General features: G+C 38.1%; 1 protein-coding gene across 2 annotated transcripts in view; it reads right to left on the bottom strand.

Annotated features, from left to right (window-relative positions):
• Positions 1-23231, bottom strand: part of THRAP3 (thyroid hormone receptor associated protein 3) — a 78962-nt gene extending 55731 nt beyond the window's left edge. Inside the window, exon 1 of one of the 2 annotated variants that reach the window (XM_037827715.1) lies at positions 23115-23231. The gene's annotated coding sequence lies outside the window, so the exon portion shown is untranslated. The remainder of the gene's footprint in view (positions 1-23114) is intronic. The other variant, XM_037827716.1, reaches the window with a different exon arrangement.
• Between the last annotated feature and the right edge of the window lie 74 nt (positions 23232-23305).

The raw sequence follows: 23305 nt of genomic DNA on the forward strand, positions 1-23305 counted from the left end.
AGAACATGCAAACTCATAGAGAAAGTCGAGTACAGACTGCCAGGGGCAGAGGGCAGAGGAAATGGGGAGTTACTGCAAAATAAGTGTAGAATTTCTGTGTGTGGTGAAGGGAAAGCTATAGCAATGAACAGTGGTGAGGGTACTCTAACACTGTTATATGATTAATCCTACTGAATGGTATGCTGGGAGGGGTTAAGATGGGAAGATTTATGTTGTACATTTGTCTCCACGATTCAAAAGAAAAAGAAAGAGAAACTAAACAATTAAATGAAAAACATGATACTGGATGGGATCTAGGAATTGAAGAGAAAAGGCTTAAAAGGCCATCACTGGAACATAAGAAAAAAAATCAGAATCTAGAATGTAAGCTTTATATTAACATTAAATTTATTCAACTTGATCTTTGTTCGTAGGAAATGTGCACGGTGATATTATGTGTTCAATGATAATGTGTGCAGCCTGTTCTCCAAGTGTTTGAATAGATGGATGCATGCATGCATGCATGGACAGATGCACAGATGACAGATGAATAAACCTAATGGTGCAGCAGAGGCAGCAAAATGCTGAAGTTGGTGGGTCTGAGTGTCTGGGGGGTGAGGGTATGTTGTAGTTCTTCTGTATGGGGTTTGTATTATTTTTGCAACTGTCCTGTAAGTTTGAAATTATTTCAAAATAAAAAGTTAAAAAAAAAAAACAACTAATGAACCTTGAAGACATCATGCTGAGTGAATTAAGTCAGACACAAAAGGAGAAATATTGTATGTTACCACTACTGTGAACTCTGTGAAAAATGTAAAATAAGTGTCTTATAATGTAGAATATAGGGGATCTAAAGACACACACAAGCTAGTGAAGGGGGGGTGAATCTAATATGTACAGATATGATAATGGGGGAGAACTTAATGGTATGGGAATAGTCAGGAGTGACTATGGTTTGTTAATGGGATTATAAGCATTAGTGATTCACTGAAGGTAAACATGTTCATAAATGGTTGTTTAAAGGCATGTAACCCACACAGTAGCACCACAAACCTAAATAAGTGTTAGCATGATACAAGGTATCACACTGGTGCAGAGCGTTAACAACAGAGTGGTATATGGAAAAGCTACCCATTACATATTAAAGACTATGTTTAATAGAAATGTCTTACCAGCACTACACTAATACTAGGGATGAATAATTAACAGCTGATAAGATCTCTGAGATGTATTATGTTATGATACTTGTTTAAAGTTGAAACTGATGATTGTACAACTAAGTGAAAATAATGTAAGAAACTGACCATTTATCTTGGGATTTAATATATATTAAGTAAAATTAGGAACACACTACTTAATAAATCAAGCCCTTGACTTGAGACTTGCTCTCGTGAAACTCAGGGTTGTAAATGGGAGGCTGAGCCCTCCTATAATAATGCCTAAGAGGCACATCCAGGGATCCTCTTTTGTTGCTCAGATATGGCCTTTCTCTCTCTCTAAGCCCAACTCAGCAAATAAATTCATTAACCAACCCCCCACGAGGGACATAACTCTCAGGGGAACAAATCTCCCTGGCCACGTGAGACATGACTCCCAAGAATGAGCCTGGCCCTGGCAGTGAGGGATTGAAAATGCCTACTTGACCAAAAGGGGGGGGGGGGGGGAAGAAAGGTAACAAGCTGAGGTCACAGTGGCTGAGAGATCCCAAATAGAGCCAAGAGGCTATTCTGGAGGTTTCTCTTTATGCAAGATCCAGCTAGACATCCCAAATGGCCACAGTATGCCATGCCCCTACCAAAAGCAGTCCTCAAATTCCTAGGTTCCTACCTGAGATTCTATAAAAGATTCACTTGCTAAGTTTTATCTCTCAGAAACTTAAATCCACCAGAGTGTTCCCATGCCAGACAAGTCCTAACAACCAGAGGCAACAGCCTCTTTAAGATCAACTATCAGATGTAGCCTCCTTCCCCATACTATCGACACCCCTTTCAATATGAACAAGTTAGGGTGCTCACTGTCTAGCCACCCCTTAAGATGGAGAAAGAGATTAAGTGAGAAGAAGGGGTAGCAACAAACAAGATAAGATATAACAAAGGTCTATGAGTACTGAACCTTTATATAAACATATATATTTTAGATGCTGAGGTGTTGGAAGAGCTGAAAGGAGGTAAATGACATGGTGGAACTGTAATCTATAACAATCCTTTGAAATCTGCTCTATAGCTATTTGTTGAATTGTGCCTTGAAAGTCTTCACCTTTCTGTATATACCCTATATTGCATAATAAGGAATAACCCATAACAATTTTTGAATTACCCATATAACTGCCTGTTGAGCTGTACATCGAAAGTTAACATCTTTCTATATGCATGTTATACTTTACAATACTGGAAATAGCTGAAGTTGTGAAACTGTGACCCATGATATTCTTTGAAATTTGCTAACTACTTGTTAAATCATACTTTGGAAGTTATCACTGTTATATATACATGTTAAAGTTCACACTAAAAAACAGCATTAAAAAAACTAACACAGAACAAATATATTATCCAATGAATTTGTAAAACACCCTTCCTCACTTAAAACACTAGAATCTAATTTCTCAATTTGACAGAGTAACTCTGAATCAACATCTAGCTTTTTCAACCAGCTACACAAATATATACACAATAAAAAACATCCAATAAAAAAACATAAATACAAGGCAAACTAATTACAAAAATAAAATTACATATCTAGAGAAAGATGGAAAACATCATTCAGTTGACAAATGAGACAACAGAAACAAATTCAAATCACAAACAAATCCACCAACAAATGAAGATCTGGCAGAGTTAGATCAGTTAACAAGTTAGAGAGAAAAGACTTGCAAGAAAATAATGATGTGTTAGATTAAGAAAGATCCTTGGAAAAACTGTTGAAGCCCTCAATATTTTTGCAAAAGTATGAAATGAAATGATGTAGCATATCAAACACTTTTATCAGAATTGGAACAAAAAAAGTAATCAATACTTTGATACAAAATTCTAATAGCAGTGTTAGTATTGCTTACAGCTGTCAAGTAAAGATGTAAAAATCTTATTTTCATAATAGCTAGTTTCATTTTTAAAGATAAATTACCAAACCTTCTCCATTTTTTAGTTTGAAATTTTGGTCTCCATTTAAGTGAATTTACTGCTGTGGTCTTTTCCAATAACTTCCAAAACTAATTATTCTCCAAAGAAGCCTCTCTCTACATACATTGTGCTTGAAACTTTCACAGAGTTAATAGTCTATCTAGTATTTGTGCCTCTCATGAACTAGTCTGCCTTTCCCAGTAGTCTCAGAGTTCCATGAGATCTAGGACCAGGCTACCTGGGAATGAACCCATTAGTGGTAGCTCTACCACTCACTAGCTGTGTGATTTTGGATAAATTACTTCACTTCTTGCCTCACTTTCTTCATCTCCACAACATGAATAATAATCACACCTCCCTCACAGGGCAATGACTGGATGAATAAATAAGCTAACAGATGGAAAGTTACCCGGAAAAGTTCTAAGCACATGTAAGTGTTCATTTTACTTATTATCATCAGATACACTATAGTCACATGTTTAAAGTCATTACTTACCGAAAGATACTGCCAACATGAGATATATAGTACTACAGAAATTCAGAAGGGCATTAAGAACACTTGATCTGGGTCCTGGGGAGGTGAACAAAATATAAAAAAAAATCCTGGGTGGAAAAGCAAATGAAACTGTTCAAGAGCTATTCAAGCAATGTTCAAGAGCTAAGGAATGGAATAGTCTGGCAGAAAAGACAAGTTTACCTAAGGGTGGGACCAGAGCATAAGTAGCCTTGAATGCCAAGTAAAAAGAAAGCTGAACTATATTTCTGAAAATGGAAAGTCACTGAATATTTCAAAGTAGGCAAACTGTCAGGGTGATAATAGGTCAAGTCAGGTTGGGCAAGACTACAGATAAATCAGAAAGCTGTCAGGTTTGAGGTGAAGAGACCTTGGAATAGGATTAGGACCATTCATTTATCATATTTAATTAAGGCACTATCCTGGCCTTTAAGCAGATAATGTGTAAGGTTGAGGGAGAGGTGTTACACCATAATACCTACCAGATTTGAGTGCCATCGGAGAGGTCCAGTGGCAAAAGCCACTTACTGCTGGAGGAACAAGGAAGGTTTCAAGCAGGAAGAGTTGATATTTGAGCCAGTTCTTAAAAAACAAGACAGATGGCAGCATAGAGAGGTGTGAAATTTAGTTAGTCCTCGAGAGTAACTGGTAAATAGCCAGGAACAACTAGTAAACAGTCTGAACAACTCTTGGGGGACATCTGTGACTGTTCACATATCATACACCAGTCAGGAATGGGTGGAACGGCTGAGATCACAGCATAAAAACTGTAAGTAAAACTAACTGCAGAGCCAGCGCACTTCCCCCCACCGGCACGGTAGGCTGAGTTGCAAAACCTGGCTGTGGGCGAAAGCAGCAGTCCCTACCGGGAGCAAAGGAATGTAGCTCAACCAAGCTCCAGTTGTGGTTTTAATTTAACAAATTTGGACTGTTGAATACAACCTACAAGCACAGATAAGCCCTGAGCAAACAGGAATCTGTGGCTCCTCCCAGCAGAGAGGAGGCAGGGCTGAAAAAAATTTAAAAATACACACACACACATACACACATACACAAACTAAATAAAAACAGAGGCTTTTGGAGACAGCTGAGCTCAGAATACTGGAAAATGGCTGTGTCCCAAAAAAGGGGGCACAGAGAACTGGGTACAAACTCCGATCAACTGGCAAAACTGAAGGGCTGGAACTGGCTCTGAAAAGGGGTTTTTTCTCTTTTTCCTTATTTTTTCTTTCATTCTAACAGCTCATTAGAGAAAGCCTTAGGCATTTTCAATTGTCAGTGCTGACCCAGGCAAGTGCGGAATTAAGAGTCAGAGAGGAAAAGGAGAAATTCAAGTGTAGAAGAGAGCTCCTTGGGGGGGGGGGGGGGTTGGTTCCCTAAGAAAAGGGGGGCAGGGCCCAGCTCAAGTGTTGGCCCTTCCTCAGAGAACTTGAACCCCAGGGCCTGGGGGAAGACAAACAAACCAGAAACAACTTAAGCTTGGCTTCTGACACCCTCGGCCCCAGGCCAGGACAGGGTCCAGACCTCTTTATGCTGGTGGGGAGCTGCGGAGTAACAAGCACCACCTGCTGGGCAGGATAGGAAAAGTACAGAGTCTGGAGGCCTCACAGGAGAGTCAGACAACCTGCTCCTCAGGGAAACTTGATATTCATTACAGCTTACTCCTAAGACCTGGGCCTGTCTGGTCTGGGAAAATCTGATTGTGGTAAACAAGGAAACCAGATGCCTAGAAACAAAAGATTTTGAATCACCTTAGGAAAAACGAAAATATGGCCCAATCAAAAGAAAAGCTTACACTTCAACTGAGATACAGGAATTGAAACAACCAATTATTAATCAAACAAATCTCCTAAATCAATCCAAAAACCAAATCAACGAGTTGAGGAAAGATATGACAAAAGACATGAAAGATATAAAAAAGACACTGAGCGAACACGCAGAAGAAAACCAAAGTGTGAAAAAACAATTGGCAGAACTTATGGGAATGAAAGGCACAATACAAGAGGTAAAAACACAACAGAGACATACAACAGCAGATTTAAAGAGGGAAAAGAAAAGATTCATGAACTGGAGGTCAGGAATCTGAAAACGAAGAATTTCAGACAACAGGGAAAAGAATGGAAAAATATGAGCAGCGTCTTAAGGAATTCAATGACAATATGAAGCGCATGAATGTACATGTCATAGGTGTCCCAGAAGAAAGGAAAAGGGGCAGAAGCAATAATGGAGGAAATAATCACTGAAAATTTCCCACCTCTTTATGAAAGACATAAAATTACCAAACCAAGAAGCGCAGCGTGCCCCAAACAGAACAGATCCAAACATATCTACGTCAAGACACTTAGTAATCAGATTATCAAATGTCAAAGACAAAGAGAACTCTGAAAGCAGCAAGAGAAAAGCAATCCATCACATACAAGGGAAGCTTGATAATACTATGTGCAGATTTCTCAATAGAAACCATGGAGGCAGGAAGGCAGTGGCATGACATATTTAAGATACTGAAGGAGAGGAGCTACCAACCAAGACTTCTATATCTGGCGAAGCTGTCCTTCAAAAAATGAGTTTAAAATATCTTCAGACAGACAGACACTAAGAGAGTTTATGAACAAAATTATCTGCTCTACAGGAAATAGTAAAGGGAGTACTACAGACAGATAGGAAAATACAAGAGAGAGGTTTAGAACACAGTATTGAGTGACAGTAACACACTGAGCAAAGAGGACTGCGAGTTAAGGTTGGGGGAGGAAGGGTAGGACAACAGGGAAAAGGATGAATGTCAACTTTGCAAGGTGTTAAAAATGAGGTGGTATAGGAGAAAAAAATACAATCAATGCAAACTAGAATTTATAGTTAATGGTAACATTGTAACATGCTTCTACTAACTGTAACCAAGGCAATACACCAAAGCTAAATGTCTATAAGAGGGGGATATAAGGGAAGGGTATGGGGATTCTTGGTTTTGGTGGTACTGACTTTTTCATTGTATTTTATTTTAATTTAATTTTTTCTTTTGTTGCTTTTTAGTTGTCACTTTTTTTTCTTTCTTTTTCTTTTTTTGCCTCTTCCTCTTTGTGGAAGAAATGGAAATGTCCTTATATAAGATAGTGTTGGTGAATGAATAACTATGTGATTATACAGGGAACCACTGATTGTTTACTTAGGATGGAATGTATGGTGTGTGAATAAAATTGTCTAAAAAATAAACAGAGGGATTCAAGTGCTGGGAAAAAGAAAAAAGTAAATGTGGATAGGCAGAAATGGGGGAAAAGGCATTCCTGACTAGGTGCATTCAATGGCAGTGGAAATGAGAACAGAAGAGAAGTTTGAAACTGCCTTACACATTCAAGGCATTCAACAAATAATTCATTGAACTTAGAAATGAGGGAGAGGAAAACCAAGGCTTCAAAACTGAGTGACTAGGAAAAATATGACATCACTGCAAATAGTAAAGCTGACAGGAAGATTTAATTTCAGGTCAAGAAAATATGGGTTCAGTTTTGGATACATTAATTTGCTCATGTCGGAGACTCCATAAAAGCACATTCATCTTTGAAGACTTTTTCTTTCTTAAATTACTAATCAGAAGTAGCTCTGGATTTGACAAGCAGGTCAATAACCATTTCTCAGAATACTGCCAATTTAAACTTATTTTCAACTGAAACTTATTACGAGAAATAATCTCATCAACAATCTTAAAGATTTCTATCTTTGGAAAATAAAAAACATGCCTATCCAAAATTCCCATATTCTTTGGTTCTCCTAAATCAAGAAAATAAATTAACCCAGTAGCAATACACAAACACCACTAGGGAGTCTCTTCCTCCCACAAAATACCCAATCCCAAAACCACCTCACCACACCTACGCAGAGGGTTTCTCACAAAATGCTTCTTTTTTCCAAAGCATTTATAAGCAATGCAACAGCTCACCATAAGAAGCCCTATATTCATAAATTTAGTTAAGGAAAATTAAATTGCTATAAAACTAATATAACCAGTATAACTGCAAATCTTATTTACTAAGAGATCTGTGTTGTCTGTCAAAGTTATCCTTCATTGGAGCTTTTCCTCTAAAGATTCCATTCAGCTGTTGAATTCATGCCATCTCTGATTTAGCAATCCTACTTTCTATTTTCTGTGACTGTAAGGATTAAATGGATTAGTGTATATAAAGCATATAAACACTGTATTTTAAAAAGGCAGTTTGAGAAACAAAAACAAGAAGTTGGAAGACAGGAGGGTAGCAATGCATAGAAAGAATTTTATTTTTCCAAATCATTTCAGCAGTGAAACAAAACTTATTTCACATTTCACTGAGACCTCCCCCACAATAAAATGTTTACACAATCATCAAGCAGTAAGTTAAATCCTCAAGAGATTTCATTTTCCAGCATCATCTTCAAAAACTAAGCTGACACAAATATTTTACAATGAAAAGGAGAAATTAGGTTAGATCCCTAGGATTTTGCTTGCTCCACTATAGGTCCAATTCAGGTATTATCTACTCAGTGAGAAAAAAAATTACACTCTATGCTGTGTAATTTGTAACAAGAAATGTAGTCAAGAAAAAATAACTTTTGAATATTTTCAACAGAAAACTCTGGTCACTCAAGAGTTACTATATAAAAAGCTGTATTTTACAAGTAGGATGCTTTCGAATGGGAGACAAGAATCAACGAGTTTTATTTAGGATTTAAAATTTAGATCTGAGTACGGTTTTTCTACCCACTAAAATGAGTCAAGGCAGGAGCACAAACAATCCAGAAGACAACCACTGTAACCCTACAGCTTTGCAGTGATATTTAATACCCAACAAGGAAACCAAAGATCCTCTCCTGAGAAGGCACCTCCTATTTCTTGTTGGCAGCTCAGTAATAATTAGTTATTGGAATAAGACCAGGAAAGAAAGGCAAGATCAAAATACCAGCTGAAATGGTATATTGTACACAAATTATATATTGTACAGCTTACAAATACTTGCACATAAAATCTTAGTTTCCTAGTAACCAAAAGCCATAATTTAGTTGTCAACTTCAAAATTAAAGAATTTATCTTTCCTCTACATTCATAGCTCATATATGAAAATACCTCAACACATTAATGGTCAGAGAGGTATCAGCTTTTATCAGGAAATGTGCACTTTGGATTAACCATATTAAAAACTTCATTAAGTTTCCTTTTCTCAAAGAGAAGTAGTTTCAGAAATATAAAGGAATGATCATAAGTGATATAGAAAAGTATTTGCAACAGTTAAACGACGCTCTCGATCAGTCATTCAACAAATATTTATTGACGGAATTCTTCATGAGACAAAGAAATACTGGATCCACTGCTTTTTAACATTTTTTTTATTAAAGCAGTTGTAGGTTTATGGAAAAATCCTGCAAGAGTATAGAGTTCCCATGTAACCCCCACACAGTTTTCCTCATTATTAACATTTTGCATTTGTATGGATACATTGCTTTTTAAACTAGGCGTCCATCAACAATGATGATTTGTTCAGAGACTGTTTCACTGCAATGACCAAATCCAAATAAAGAGTTTGAAACAATTACATTTAAGAATTTCTGGTGTGCTCAATTAGCACTGTTTACATAACAGGAAAAATAAGCACTAGACTAAAGGTCACTGGTTCCATCTGTGCCCAAACTTGTGTGAGATAGGATTTTCCTCACTTTTACACATCCAAATTAAAGGTCCAGAAAGCATGTAGTAAATACAAGGAGTAACAGTAAAGGACTATGCTTTCAAATTCCTTGGTTCTTTAGCCATATTAAAGTTTCAGAAGAAATACTGAACTGTATAATTTTTCATGTATTCTTTATATTATGATAACTTAAAATACTCTCTTTCTCAGGAAAAGCTAAACCTTCTTATAATTGTGCCTAAGAGTCCCCCTCTGAGTGCCTCTTTGTTGGTCAGATGTGGCCTCTCTCTCTCTAACTAAGCCACCTTGGCAGGTGATCTCACTGCCCTCCCCTCTATGTGGGACCTGACTCCCTGGGGTGTAAATCTCCCTGGCAACGCAGGATATGACTCCCGGGGATGAATCCAGACCCGGCATCATGGGATTGAGAACATCTTCTTGACCAAAAGGGAGATGCAAAATGAAACAAAATAAAGCTTCAGTGGCTAAGAGATTTCAAATGGAGATCAGAGGTTACTCTGGTGGACATTCTTACACACCATATACATAACACTTTTTAGGTTTTAATGTACTGGAATAGCTAGAAGTAAATACCTGAAACTACCAACTCCAACCCAGTAGTCCTTGACTCTTGAAGATGACTGTATAACAACACAGCTTATAAGGGGTGACAGTGTGATTGTGAAAACCCTGTGGATCACACTCCCTTTATCCAGTGTATGGATGGATGAGAAGAAAAATGGGGACAAAACCTCAATGAAAACTAGGGTGGGATGGGGGGTGATTTGGGTGTTATTTTTTTAATTTTACTTTTTATTCTGATTCTGATTCTTTCTGTTGTAAGGAAAATGTTCAAAAATAGATTGGGGTGATGAATGCACAACTATATGATGGTACTGTGACAGATGATTGTACACCATGGATGACTGCATGGCATGTGATTATATCTCAATAAAACTGAATTTAAAAAAACTGAATTAAAAAAAATTCTCCCTTTCTCAAATAAAAAAAAAAAGGAAATTTTTCACAGGAAATAACTTGTATTCAAAGGCTATGAACTTAAAACTTAAATTCTAGAATTTGTGTTAAAAGGGGATTACAGATCCCTCAGTCCATGTCCTTCATTTTACATATGGAGATACAAAAGCACAGAAAGGAAAAATAACCTGATTGCATTTGATTGCATAGCCTGCTCACTTTCACTCTGGACTGTGTTGCCTCTCTTGAAATTTATAAACAGGAAAAAAACAGTATGTTAAGATTTACTCACATAGATTTTAAGTTATATATATTTGACCATTATATGTCCATAAATATGGCTTTCCCACTACAACATAGCTATTCTACTTAGCATTCCACTGTATAAATGTACTATAATATAATCAGTTCCCTGGTGCTGTACATTTAGGTTGCTTCCAATTTTTCACTTTCGTGATGATTATCCTTACCTTTAAACACCTTTACAATTTATTTCCTTAAGGTACATTCCTAAAGTACAGATACACACTGTTGTGCTTCAGAAAAGCAATTTATATAGTTACCAGCAGTGCTTGAGAATGCCCATCTCCTTACTCTCCTTTACAAACAAGGATTGTCATATTGCTTCCTATCATGATGGAGATCCGAAGGAGGAAATGTATCTCACTATGATTTAATCTGCAGTTTTCTAGTTACTAAAGAGCTTAAACAACTCTTCTATCAAGTTCTTGTCATATTTAAAAGGCTCTTTGAGATATTAATTCTTCATCATGGTCCAAGTATTTCAGACTATCCTTTTTTGGCCATACAAAAATTTTTAACTTTTATGAATTAAATCTAGGAATATTGTTTTATGATTTATTCTTTATATAATGCTTAGAAAAGCCTTCCCTACCCAAGATTATATACACATTCAATTATTTTTATTCCTAGTTTTTTCATGGTTTCATTTTATTTACATTTTAATTCATATAACATTTCTTTTGTCAAGATAAGAATCTACTATTTTTCAAAATAACAGCCAGCAACAACATTGATGAACCTTGAAGACATTATGATGAGTGAAATAAGCCAGATACAAAAGGACAAATATTGTATGGTCTCACTAATTATAATGAGCAAACTCATGGAGTTAATATCTAGAGTATAGGTTACCAGGAGATAGAATGAGAGCAGAGAATGGGGAGCTGAAGCTTAATTTGGCAGAATTTTTAATCAAGTTAATTAAATGTTTGGAAATAGAGGTGATGGTAGCACATTGTGAATGTAATTAACTGTGCTGAATTACGGGTGTGATGGTGGTTGAAAGTGGAAGTTTAGGTTGTGTATGTCACTGGAAGGAAAGCTAGAGGATAAAACATGGGACTGTATAACAGTGAACCCTGTTGTGGATGACTGCAGTTAACAGTACAAATATAAGATTGTTCTTCCATGAACTAGAATAAATGTATGTCATTATTACAATGTGTTAAAAATATGGTGGTATATAGGGAAAAAATACAACTACTGCAAACTATGGACTATAGGTAACAGAAATACTGTAACATTCTTTCCTCAATTATAACACAGGTACCATACTATACCTATATTAAATGTCAATAAACGGGGAGGGGGACTCTAAGGGGTACAGGATTTTTCTTTTTTGAGCAATGAAAATGTTTCTCAAATCGACTATGGTGATGAATGCACAACTCTGATTATACTGAGAGCCACTGAATGTACACTCTGGAAGGACTGTATTGTGTGTGAACAAAACTGTTTAATAAAGAATAATAACAATTAGCCAGTTGTTACAGCCCTGTTACTGAATAATTTATCCTTTCCTTACTATTGAAATACTAACTTTATCATATACTCTGCTCCTTCCAAATACTATTACTTGAGTGCCCTGGATCTTTCTCATTGTCCTTTTAGGCTTAATTTCATATAACTACTTCACTTTTCCAAACAGTTACCAGCAACCCATCATCTCTTGTTTCCATATTTAATAATGAGATTAATTTGTTGAGTCCCTACCATGTGCCTGGCACTGTGCTAATTACCTAACCATAGCAATAACCCCTTTAGAGCTAGAGAAATCTATCTCAGTTTGAAACTGAACAGATACTCAAGGGGAGTTAAGCAACTTGCACCAAAATTGCAGTTTAAAAACAAACAAAAAAAGCTTCTGATGAGGAAGCAGAGACTTCCATTCCTCATCATATTCATCTGTATCTCCTAAAACTAAGCAGCCTCCATTGCAGAAAAGGAAGACTGTAAGCCAACAAAAAAAATATATTCCTTCTGCATTCTACGTTGCCATTCAAATTGACAGGCCACTTTAAATTGTCCATGACTCGCTGAATGGTGAAACAATTTATAGTTGCTGAAAACAAATATTCAGCAATACATATCTAAGTGACTAATGAGCCAGTAACAGAAATAAAGAGACCAGGCAAGCAAAGTCCTACGCTACTGAACAAAGCATTTACAATTAACCAAATCAAAATATAACCTGCCAAAATTTCCAGGAAAACAAGAGAAATACCAGGACCAATGCTCTTTTTTTTTTATTGAGATTTTTCATATACCATACAATTATCCAAAGATCCAAAGTGAACAATAAACTGCCCATGGTACCATCATACAGCTCTGCATCCATCACCACCATTAATTTTTTTTTTCAATTTTTAGAACATTTCCTTACTCCAGAAAAGAAAGAATGACACACACAAAAAAGGAAACTCAAATGCTCCCATACCCCTAACCACCCCCCCTCCATCACTGATTCATAGTATTGGTATAGTACATTTGTTACCGGTGATAGAAGAATGGTAAAATACTACCAACTGTAGTATACAGTTTGCAGTAAGTATAAATTTTTTTCCTACATGCCCCTCTATTATTAACTTCTAGTTATAGTGTCATACGTTTGTTCTAGTTCATGAGATTTCTACTATTTGTACAGTTAATCACAGACATTGTCCACCAGAAAATTCACTGTTTTATACATTCCCATCTTTTAAACTCCAACTTTCCTTCTGGTGACATACGTGACTCTGAGCTTACCCTTTCCACCACCTTCACACACCATTCAGCACTGTTAGTTATTCTCACAATGTGCTACCATCACCTCTGTCCATTTCCAAATGTTTAAGTTCACCCTGGTTGAACATTCTGCTCATAATAACCAACCGCTCCCCTTTCTTTAGCCTCGTTCTATATCCCAATAAGTTACATTTCATGCCTATGAGTTTACATATTATAATTAGTTCGTATCAGTAAGACCCTGCAATATTTTTCATTATGTGTCTGTCTTATTTCACTCAATATAGTGCCCTCAAGATTTCTTCATCAACCCTTTTTTTAAGACAGTTTTGTTCACACACCATACATTCCATCCTAAGTAAACAATCAATGGTTCCCTGTATAGTCACGTATTTATGTATTCACCACCATTGCCTCTATCTGTATAAGGAAATCTCCATTTCTTCCACAAAGGAGGAGGAAGAGTCAAAGAAGGAAGACAGACAGGAGAAAAAGAAAAATAGAAAAACAAACAAACAAACAAAAAACATGACAGCTAGAAAGCAACAAAAGATGGCATTAAACTAAAGTAGAATAAAGAGTCAGATGACATCACCAATGCCAAGAGTCTCTTCCCCTTCCCCTATTCCCCCCATATGTATTTAGCTTTGGTAAATTGCCTATGTTATATTAAAGGAAGCATAATATAATGTTTCTGTTAACTATAGTCTCTAGTTTGCATTGGTTGTATTTTTCCCCCAATCCCACCCCATTTTTAACACCTTGCAATGTTGACATTCATTTGTTCTACCTCATGTAAAAACATATTTGTACCTTTTATCACAATCGTTGAGCACCCTAGGTTTCACTGAGTTATACAGTCCCAGTCTTCATCTTTCCTCTTTCCTTCTGGTGTCCCACATGCTCCTAACCTTCCTCTTTCAACCATACTCACAGTTATCTTTGTTCAGTGTATTTACATTGCTGTGCTACTATCTCCCAAAACTGAAACCTTTCACTCCTGTCTATTCCTTTCTGTCTGTAGTGCTCCCTTTAGCGTTTCCTGTAGAGCAGGTTTCTTGTTCACAAACTCTCTCATTGTCTGTTTGTCAGAGAATATTTTAAGCTCTCCCTCATATCTGAAGGACAGTTTTGCCAGATATAAGATTCTTGGTCAGTGGTTTTTCTCTTTCAGCATCTTAAATATATCACTTCCTTCTTGTCTCCATGGTTTCTATTGAGAAATCCTCAGAGTCTCATCAAGCTTCCTTTGTATGTGATGGATTGCTTTTCTCTTGCTGCTTTCAGGATTCTTTTTCTCTTTGATGTTTGATAATCTAATTATTAAGTGTCTTCACACAGGCCTATTCGGATCTACTCTGTTTGGGGTATGCTGTGCTTCTTGTATACGTAATTTTATGTCTTTCATAGGAGATGGAAAATTTTCATTTATTATTTCCTCTTATTATTGCTTCTGCCCCTTTTCCCTTCCTTTCTCCTTCTGGGACACCAACAACACGTACATTCCTGCATTTCGTTTTGTCCTTATGTTCCCAGAGATGTTGCTCATATTTTTCCATTCTTTTCTCTATCTGTTCTTTTGTGTGTAGGCTTTCAGGTGCCTTGTTCTGCAGTTCCTGAGTGTTTTCCTCTGCCTCTTGAGATCTGTTGTTGTATGTCTCCACTGCGTCCTTCATCTCGTGTGTTGTGTCTTTCATTTCCATAGATTCTGCCAGTTGTTTTTTCAAACTTTTGATTTCTACCTCTTGTACGCCCAGTGTTTTCATTGTACACTTCATCTCTTTTCCATATCTTCCCTAAACTTTCTGAATTGATCCAGCATTAGTTTAAATTCCTGTATCTCAGTTGAAGTGTACGTTTGTTCCTTTGATTGGGCCATAACTTTGCCCCTCCTAGTGTAGGCTGTAGTTTTCTATTGTCTGGGCATCTGGCCTCCTTGGTTACCTCAATCAGGTTTTCCTAGACAAGAACTGGCTCAGGTCTTGGAAGAAGGCAGTAATTTCAGGTATCCCTGAGGGTGTGTCTTAGAATATTGGTACACCCTGTGAGGCCTCAAGTCACTGCGCTTTTCTGCCCAGCAGGTGGCGCCTGTCAGTCTGTCACTCCTGACTGGTGTAAGGAGGTGTGGGACTCAAATGTCCTTCTGAAGCAAAACGTTAAATATGAACAGTTTTCATAATCAATCCCAAAGGTTTATAACTACTTCCTCCATGGGTCCTTACTGTTCACCTTTACTATTCAGAAATGCCTAAACCACAAGGAAAGAAAAATCACATGTAATATCTCTTCCTTAATCCCAACTATTAACACCGACCCAAGGAAATTACATTATAGGAAACTTTTACTTTCTATGTTATGTATTTCCATAATGTCTAAATTTTTTCAAGCACCTGTTAGGTCTGTGAGCAGAGGGGAATAAACTGAAGCTAATACCCTACCTTCACCAATGGTTTGATATGATATGACTGCCTGGGGTGGAAGTGGGAAGGCTTTAGGGGACTTTGCTGTTCTCTCTTTTTAAAAATGAAAACATAAATGCAGAACTGCTCTGACTGAAAAGGGTATGGGCAGCTCAGAGCCCAGCCAGCTCAGCCTCTCTCCAGATTTCAATGGCTCTTGAATCACCTCCTCTCTCCAACAGAATATTTTACCTGCAGTTCTACAGAATAGCCTTAGAGGATGTGTTTTGAATATAATTTTCATAAAACAACTTGATTAAGATATAATTCACATATAATAAGATATATACATTTTAAGAACACAGCTCAATGAGTTTTGACAAAATACAATGTATAACACCACCCCAACCAAAATATAGAATTAGTTCCATCACTCCAGAAAGTACACTCTTGCTCCTTGGCAATCTCCTTACCCACTCCTCTATACCCACTGCAAATTCTTTTCCACTGGTAGCCTAACAGAATCTGAATAAACTAAAACTCGATAGTGGAAACACTCCTAGAGAGATTGCCACACCTCCAGCCATCAATTTATTCACATATTAATTCATCCTTTCAATAAATATTTACAGAGCCTCTAGTATGTGTCAGAGAACATCCCAGATGTGGGGATTCAGCAGTGAATAAAACAAATCCCTGCTTTCCTCAACAGAGAAGTGAAGAGTGGAACACAATAAATAAAAAACAGTATGTCAAGTAGTAATAATGCAGTTAAAAAGGGAAAAAAAAAAGTACCAGTTACTGACGGAGTGGTATTATAGATAAGGTAGCTAAGGAAGATCTCTCTCAGAACACTTCTCTGTATGATAAATATATGGATACAAAGGGACATCAAAACTGCCAAAGACATTAATTATGAAATCAAAGACATTAAGTATGACTTAATTAAAGTAGGCAAACATCCCTCTGCTTTTTCACCTGTAAAGAGTGTAGATCATATGTAGATATTTTCCCACTACTTAGCCTAATAAAGCATTTTCAGAACCAGGATTATTTTCAGAAAATCTATGCTTATTCAGTATTAATTGCTTTTAAACACCTTTACTCTAAATGCTCAGCATACTGAGCACAGAACTCATAAATTATATAACTAACTCTTATAAATATTGAGTGTCAAATAAATAATTGCTTTAAACAGGTTACATTTACAATTCTTAAATTATAAACTTAGTTTAAAAAAAAAAAACCTCTCAGTTTAAATGCAAGACTAGGTAACTTTTAAAGCTCTTTCTAACTCTGATGCTGTAGTTTTAGGATGTGCTAAGTAAAATGGTATTTCTTTAAGGTGGTATTGTATATGAATTAGAGTATCTGTGAGCTGTCAACCTTCATAAACCGGACTCTGGGAATGGTGAGAGGAAAACAGATGGCTGGGACAAGGCTATCGCATGCCAATATGCTTCCACAGGAAAACCCCGAGTAAAATGCTAAGGATCCCAGTTTGGTAGAGCTGCAGAGCTCACTCAGCCAAACGGCCCAACAGCACCTAGCAATGAGATGGTCACCCCCACTTCTTCCATGCAGCTGGCAAAGACATTGTTGCAGGGGGGAGGCATATCATATCATCTGGAGTATGACAAGAATTAAGGAGCCAGGGGAACACAGGGAAGTTAAATGTGTAAAGAGAGCAATACAGTATGCAGGGTAAGACCAGCAAGGTGATCAATGACATACAGAATATCCAGTAGCCCCAAGCACAAACAGATATTACAGTCACTCTGAACATCTAGAAAGCACATGATGGCAAAGTAAAATGGCTCTGAGACAGAAAACCAGATGCAACAAGTCTGTGATTTAAAGAAAAATACTTTTTTAAATGGCACACAGATCATTTTTGAGTTATAATACCCGGACACTAGCACAGTACTGCACACATCTCTGTCTCCAAGTTTGTGAGTATGTCTCTTGCTCCTCCAAAAATCTTGCCCTCACTGTTGCACATTGCTCTGAACACTCCGAGGAGCTGCTCGAGTCTGGTTCCAACTCTGAAATTCAGGATTATGGGTTTCAACCTCTTTCAACCACCATCCCACACTTATATGCATACACTCATATATGTCTTCTTTTAGTACTTTTCAGGATTTATGTTGTTATACCTGAAACAAATGATCATTTCCTACTACTGATGTATGTGTAATCTCTGAATATGCAAGTGGGGATTTACATTTAAGTCTGAAACTCAGAAACCAGTATTTTAGCCTGTCTGAACACCAACTTGCCACTAAGCCACACTAACTTTCCCAAACCACTCCTGGGTAACTGCAGGTTTTATTTCATAAAAATTTAAATATAGTAAATTTTTAGTGACTTTCTACCAAGAAGTCAGCATGTTATGCTCAGAAACCAAATACAATACAATTAAAAGGTAAGCTAATGGCCTTGGCATCAAGGAATTTAGGAAACAGGAAGCATATGCTCCTTGACTGCAATCTGCCCACACCTGTTCAAAGGCTAAAGGAGAGGTCTGTTTCTCAAAAGCTCTTCACACTCAGTTAACTTTGAATTTCAGCATCATAAAGACAATTATAATGCCTCACACACATGGCATTTAGAGTGTACAATGTTCTCATACACATTTACTCATGCAACAACAAAATTCCCTAAATCACAGGTCTTTAAGGCTGTACAAAGAGAGAGGCAGCAACCCCTTGACAGCTATGAATTTAAGAGTATACAAAACAAAGCTTTGTAAAGGTTCATTTTATTAAGTATAAAGCAAGAATTTAAATTTAAAAATAAACCCAGTTTGTTTTTTTCTACTGAGCAACCCACTCTGGCATCTGATTTTTCCTTCATTGTTAAAGTCCAGAGCCAAAGGTAGTCCTAGTCAAAAATCTAGGACAAAACCTTTAGATAATATGGGACCATCTTCTAGGAGGCCTTCATGTTACAGAGAGCTCTGGAGTGAACAAATCTCCTGGAAAACAGTCTCACCTCTAGGCCATCCTCTATCAATCCTTATTTATTCCACCCCTTTTAATAAAACAGAAAAAAGGGATGCCCACAGAAAACTGAGTTATTAACCTCTCCAAAAATTACAGAATTACTGAAAGCAAAGCAATGGACTTCACAGATACATAGTATTAAAAAAAATTAAATAACTGGTTATTTTGCCCCAGGACAGAAGCCAAAAAAGCCTTCTAATAAGACATTCAGCGATTTTTCTTTGCTTGGCCTATCTTCTGACAATGGCCAAACTATGCAATTACAACATTCCAGATGCTAAAGCACACCAGGCAAAAGAAAAATGAGGACACTGCACATACGCCAGCTAAACAGCATGGGCAAAGGTCAGATCAGTGAATTTGTACTTTCTACAAGGCCTGCGTCTCTTCAGTTTGGAAACAAAATAATTCAGTGTTTTGGGTTTCCCCCTTTAAGCTTCACCTCTCTATTCCAAAGTTACCTAATATTTTGTTCTTTTTCAGAAGGAACAAAGGGAAGAAGTAAGGCACCAAAACAGACAACAAAAATGGGAACAGAATCCAGACCAGTATCGTATATTTAGAACAGGGACAGCAAATTCAAATGTCTACCGCAGACAAGTAATATAAAGGTGTAAAATGACAAACTCAACTTATACTATGGTCCATGGCAGCAATACGTGTCAGAAGCTATGGTGGGGTCTGTAGCAAACTGGAGACAGGACATGCCCCAACTACAGAAGCTGCTCAAAGGAGACACGCAGGTCCTCGGCTGCCAGATCTAATTTCTCAAGGGCAGGCTGAATCCAAAATTTTATATGAAATCTCCCTGTTTTTCTAACACTTCTAACTAATTCAAATTTACAACATTCTGTGGGCCAAACAAAACACATATGCAGACTGGATTTAGTCCACGAGTCTTCAGGTTTCAGCTTCTGCTATAAAAAGAAAAATACATGGTTCTTTCAGAGGTGGAGCTCTAACTTCAGGGTGGAAAGCACATCCTATGCTTCCAGTAAGACACTTTCATCTAGTATCATAATACAATTGAAAATATACTACCAAAAAAATATGAATATATATCTGAGACCTCTAATTATTGAAGGAAAGCCAGAAGAAAATCATGTTGCTTTTCACACACTAGAGTGCTCCATTTCTGCCACTAAAATAGAAACCAGAAACAAAACCCAATAGCAAAAATATTAGGAAGCTGATTTTTATGAAACTGGGGTCTCATTACTTTTCAGATTCCTGTGTGTACAATCAGTCCCCTAACTTCTGGATAATAAGGAACTAAAAGATGATTTCTATGGTTTCTACACACACACAAATCAGAGTTCCTTTGAAAGACTAAGAAAGTCAATCTTTTAGAAAGGGTATACTACACATACAATGTATTACTATCCTAGTAAGCCTTAGACAATTACCGTTATGGGTTATTAACCTGCATTACAGTTTAATAATGCTGTTAACCTGCATCACAGGCTCTCGAATAAACACCTGAGACTCTAATGAATATAATAAAAGGTAAAGACACTTTCTTTGAGAAAGGCACCCACCTCACAAAAATTTTACAGAGTTCATAGGCCCCCTGGAATCCAAGGCCCATGGCCCTGTTCTAGAGAATATTAATCCTAAATTAATCTCCAAACCCTCAGCCTCTCTCCACTACACCATCTCTACTCCACCACCCTACCTCAGTCTGCTACTATCTCTGCCTGGACTAGAATAGCCTCTTAGTTGATAATCTCCCACAATCCATTTTCCATACTACTGCAGAAGTAATTTTAAAAATATAAAATCAACCTCCCCCCTTCCCCACCCATTAGAACTTCTCAACCAATTCCCTAAACAACCTGACCTCTGCTTACCTCTTCCAACCCATCTTTAGCCATTCTCCTCACTTTGTGTCAGCCACACTGGGTCCCTTTTCAGTGCAGAAAGCACACAAAATTCTTCCTATCTTGGAGTTTTTATATTTGCTATTCCTTCCACCTGGAAGGCTCACCCTTTGATGCCCTAGAAATCTGGTTTCTCACTCTCCCCAAAAAGAATTCTTCTGATCACCTTTGGGTCTCCCCTCTTTCAGTGACTACTAGAGTGCCCTGCTTGATACCTATCACCACATCACTTTTCTCAATTTGTAATTTATTTGCTTACCATTTGTCTTCCCCCACTACACTGTAAGTTCCAAAGAGGCAAAACCCCCATCGATACCACACCCCACTGTACATAGGGCCTAGCACAAGAGATGGTACCTGGCAGGCTCTCAGGCACTATTTGTTGAGTCAATCAATCGGAGTCACACAGTGACTCAATCTTGGATGTTTAGAAAATGTGCAAAAGCAATCGAAATCTAATATTTGATGTTTAGAAAGCTGATAGATGGGTAGATAGAATGATACAGCAAATGTATCAAAATGTTAAAAGTTGGTAAACCTGGGTATCAGGTGGCAGGTATATTGGAGCTCCTGTACTGCTTTTGTTATCATTTTTGGAACTTTCCTGTAAGTTTGAAATTATTTCAAAATAAAAAGTTCTTAAAAATCTAATATTAGAGAAAATAGCATTAATGACACTTCCTTCAATTCAAATGTCACTATGCCCAAGAGAAACAGGCTAGCACACTAAGATTCTCAATGGCAAAGATTACCAATTCCAAAAAAATCAGTAAAGCTTACATCTAAGGCACTCTTTCAGTGGGTCTCATTCCTCCCCAGCTCAGTGCTAACCTCACAAATACTCTAAGCTTCCACCTCCCTAAGCTTCCACCTCTCTCCAATTTCTCAGTACAAAAAAGATCACCTTATTTGTAAACCATAATTTCTCTGGCTAAACCATATTCAAAAACTGCATGTATATGGTATTAAAGAAATATGCTTAAGAATTACTAATGCTGCTGCTACTACCACCACCACTATTGCTAAAACGGGACTGTACCTAGTCTGCAGACTAAAAACATCTGTAACCAAAACCAGAGATAGTTCATGGGTGCTAAAAGACTTGGAAAACAAAGAGGTGGAATTATATTGTGCAAAAAAGTTTTTTAATTAAACATTTTCATACAGAAATGTCAACCACCTCTTTTACAAAATGCAATCAAATCTAAAAGGCTGAAGTAAAATTTTTCAGGCGCCTGAAGTACACACACTAGTTAACAAAATACCTCTCCTAGCAAGGAACAAACAGAGCCTGATTTAATCCACAAGTTGTTCATGGCAGCAGCCATTTCTGGCTCTTTGACAGGCTTCTATATGACACGCAGGCCAGGCTGTCTAGGCAACACAACCGACACTAATTCCACAAATAAAAAAAAAGGTAGAAAAGGATCATCTGAAAGGGATGAGTTTCCGCTCTGGACCCAAAATCTAAAATTCCTACGAATAATAACATATAGTTTAACATTTGCCATGCAATAAACAAGAGGTTTTCAGTCTATCGCAAATAATCCTCACAATAACCCTATAAAGCGGCCACTGTTATTTACATGTTATTTTGCAGATAAGGAAACCGAGGCACCTGGAAATAGAGCCCCTCGAGCCAAAATTAAAAGCTAGCAAAGCCAAGGTTCGAACCCAGGAAAACTGGCTCCAGAACCCTTCCGTTACACTACCAGAAGCTTCATTGGCTTTCTCCTGACAAGCCCTCCCATACTCTCAGAAGCTTTCCCTTCAATCCAATTAACAACCTCCCCGTAAACGTTGTACTTCCACAAATGGCTTCCAACTTCTGGAAACCAGACCTACGAGCCAGCTTCTGCCGCCTGTTCTATCCCTAAGATTTAAGAAGGCAGAGAGCTTAATGAATACAAGTTGCTCAAGCGTTAAGAAAAGCAAAGAAAATTGCGTCGTACAAACAGAACACCCGCCAATAATCTCTGGAATGCAGGTCTGCCTCATCCCCAGCCCAGGAGACTGAAATAAGAGTGGAACAGGAAATGGGGAGCAATATTACCCCCGTAGCAGATAAATATGGATTATGCCTCCTTTGGCCACAAGGCACAAAAGAACCGAAGAGGTACTAACATATACCGAGTGCCAGCCACATGCGCCCTAGAAGGCCAATGGAGACTGGGTGGGGGGAAGGGCAGCCAAGAATTCCAAGAAAACGAAAAATCCAAATAATGGGGTTCGTACCACCAAAGTAGTGAGGCAGAGCTCCCCAACCCTCACCCGGGACAGATGGCAGAGGAGAAAAAAAGAGTGGGAGCTGCTCAGGGGAGTGGGAGAGAAGGCGGCCCCGGGGCCTCGCGAGCTAGGCCGAAGTAAGGGGAAGCCCTGAAGGGCGGGGAAGGGGAGGAGTCGGAGGGAGCGGGGCCCGCTCAGAAGCAGCCAGGGGGTAAGCTCCGGGGAGCGGCGTCGCGCCGCGCCTTCCCAAGAACCCTGACCCAACCGCCGCGTAAAAGACACACGGCAAAACGACTAAAACCAGCCAAGCAGCCCTAACTCCCACCAGAATCGCTCACTCACCTGGGCCCAACGCAGCGATCGCAGCAGCAACCTCGCAACGGCACAACCGGCCCGAACCTCGCCCCCGCCCGACAACGCGTCCTGCGTCCCCGCTCTCAGACGACGGCGATGGCAGAGGCAGCGTCGCCCTGCCACCTCCTGGGTAATGTAGTCCTGGACCCCGCCTCTCCCTGCCAATTTTGCGGGCCACT

This window comes from Choloepus didactylus, chromosome 2 (genome assembly GCF_015220235.1).
Source record: "Choloepus didactylus isolate mChoDid1 chromosome 2, mChoDid1.pri, whole genome shotgun sequence".
NCBI lineage: Eukaryota > Metazoa > Chordata > Mammalia > Pilosa > Megalonychidae > Choloepus > Choloepus didactylus.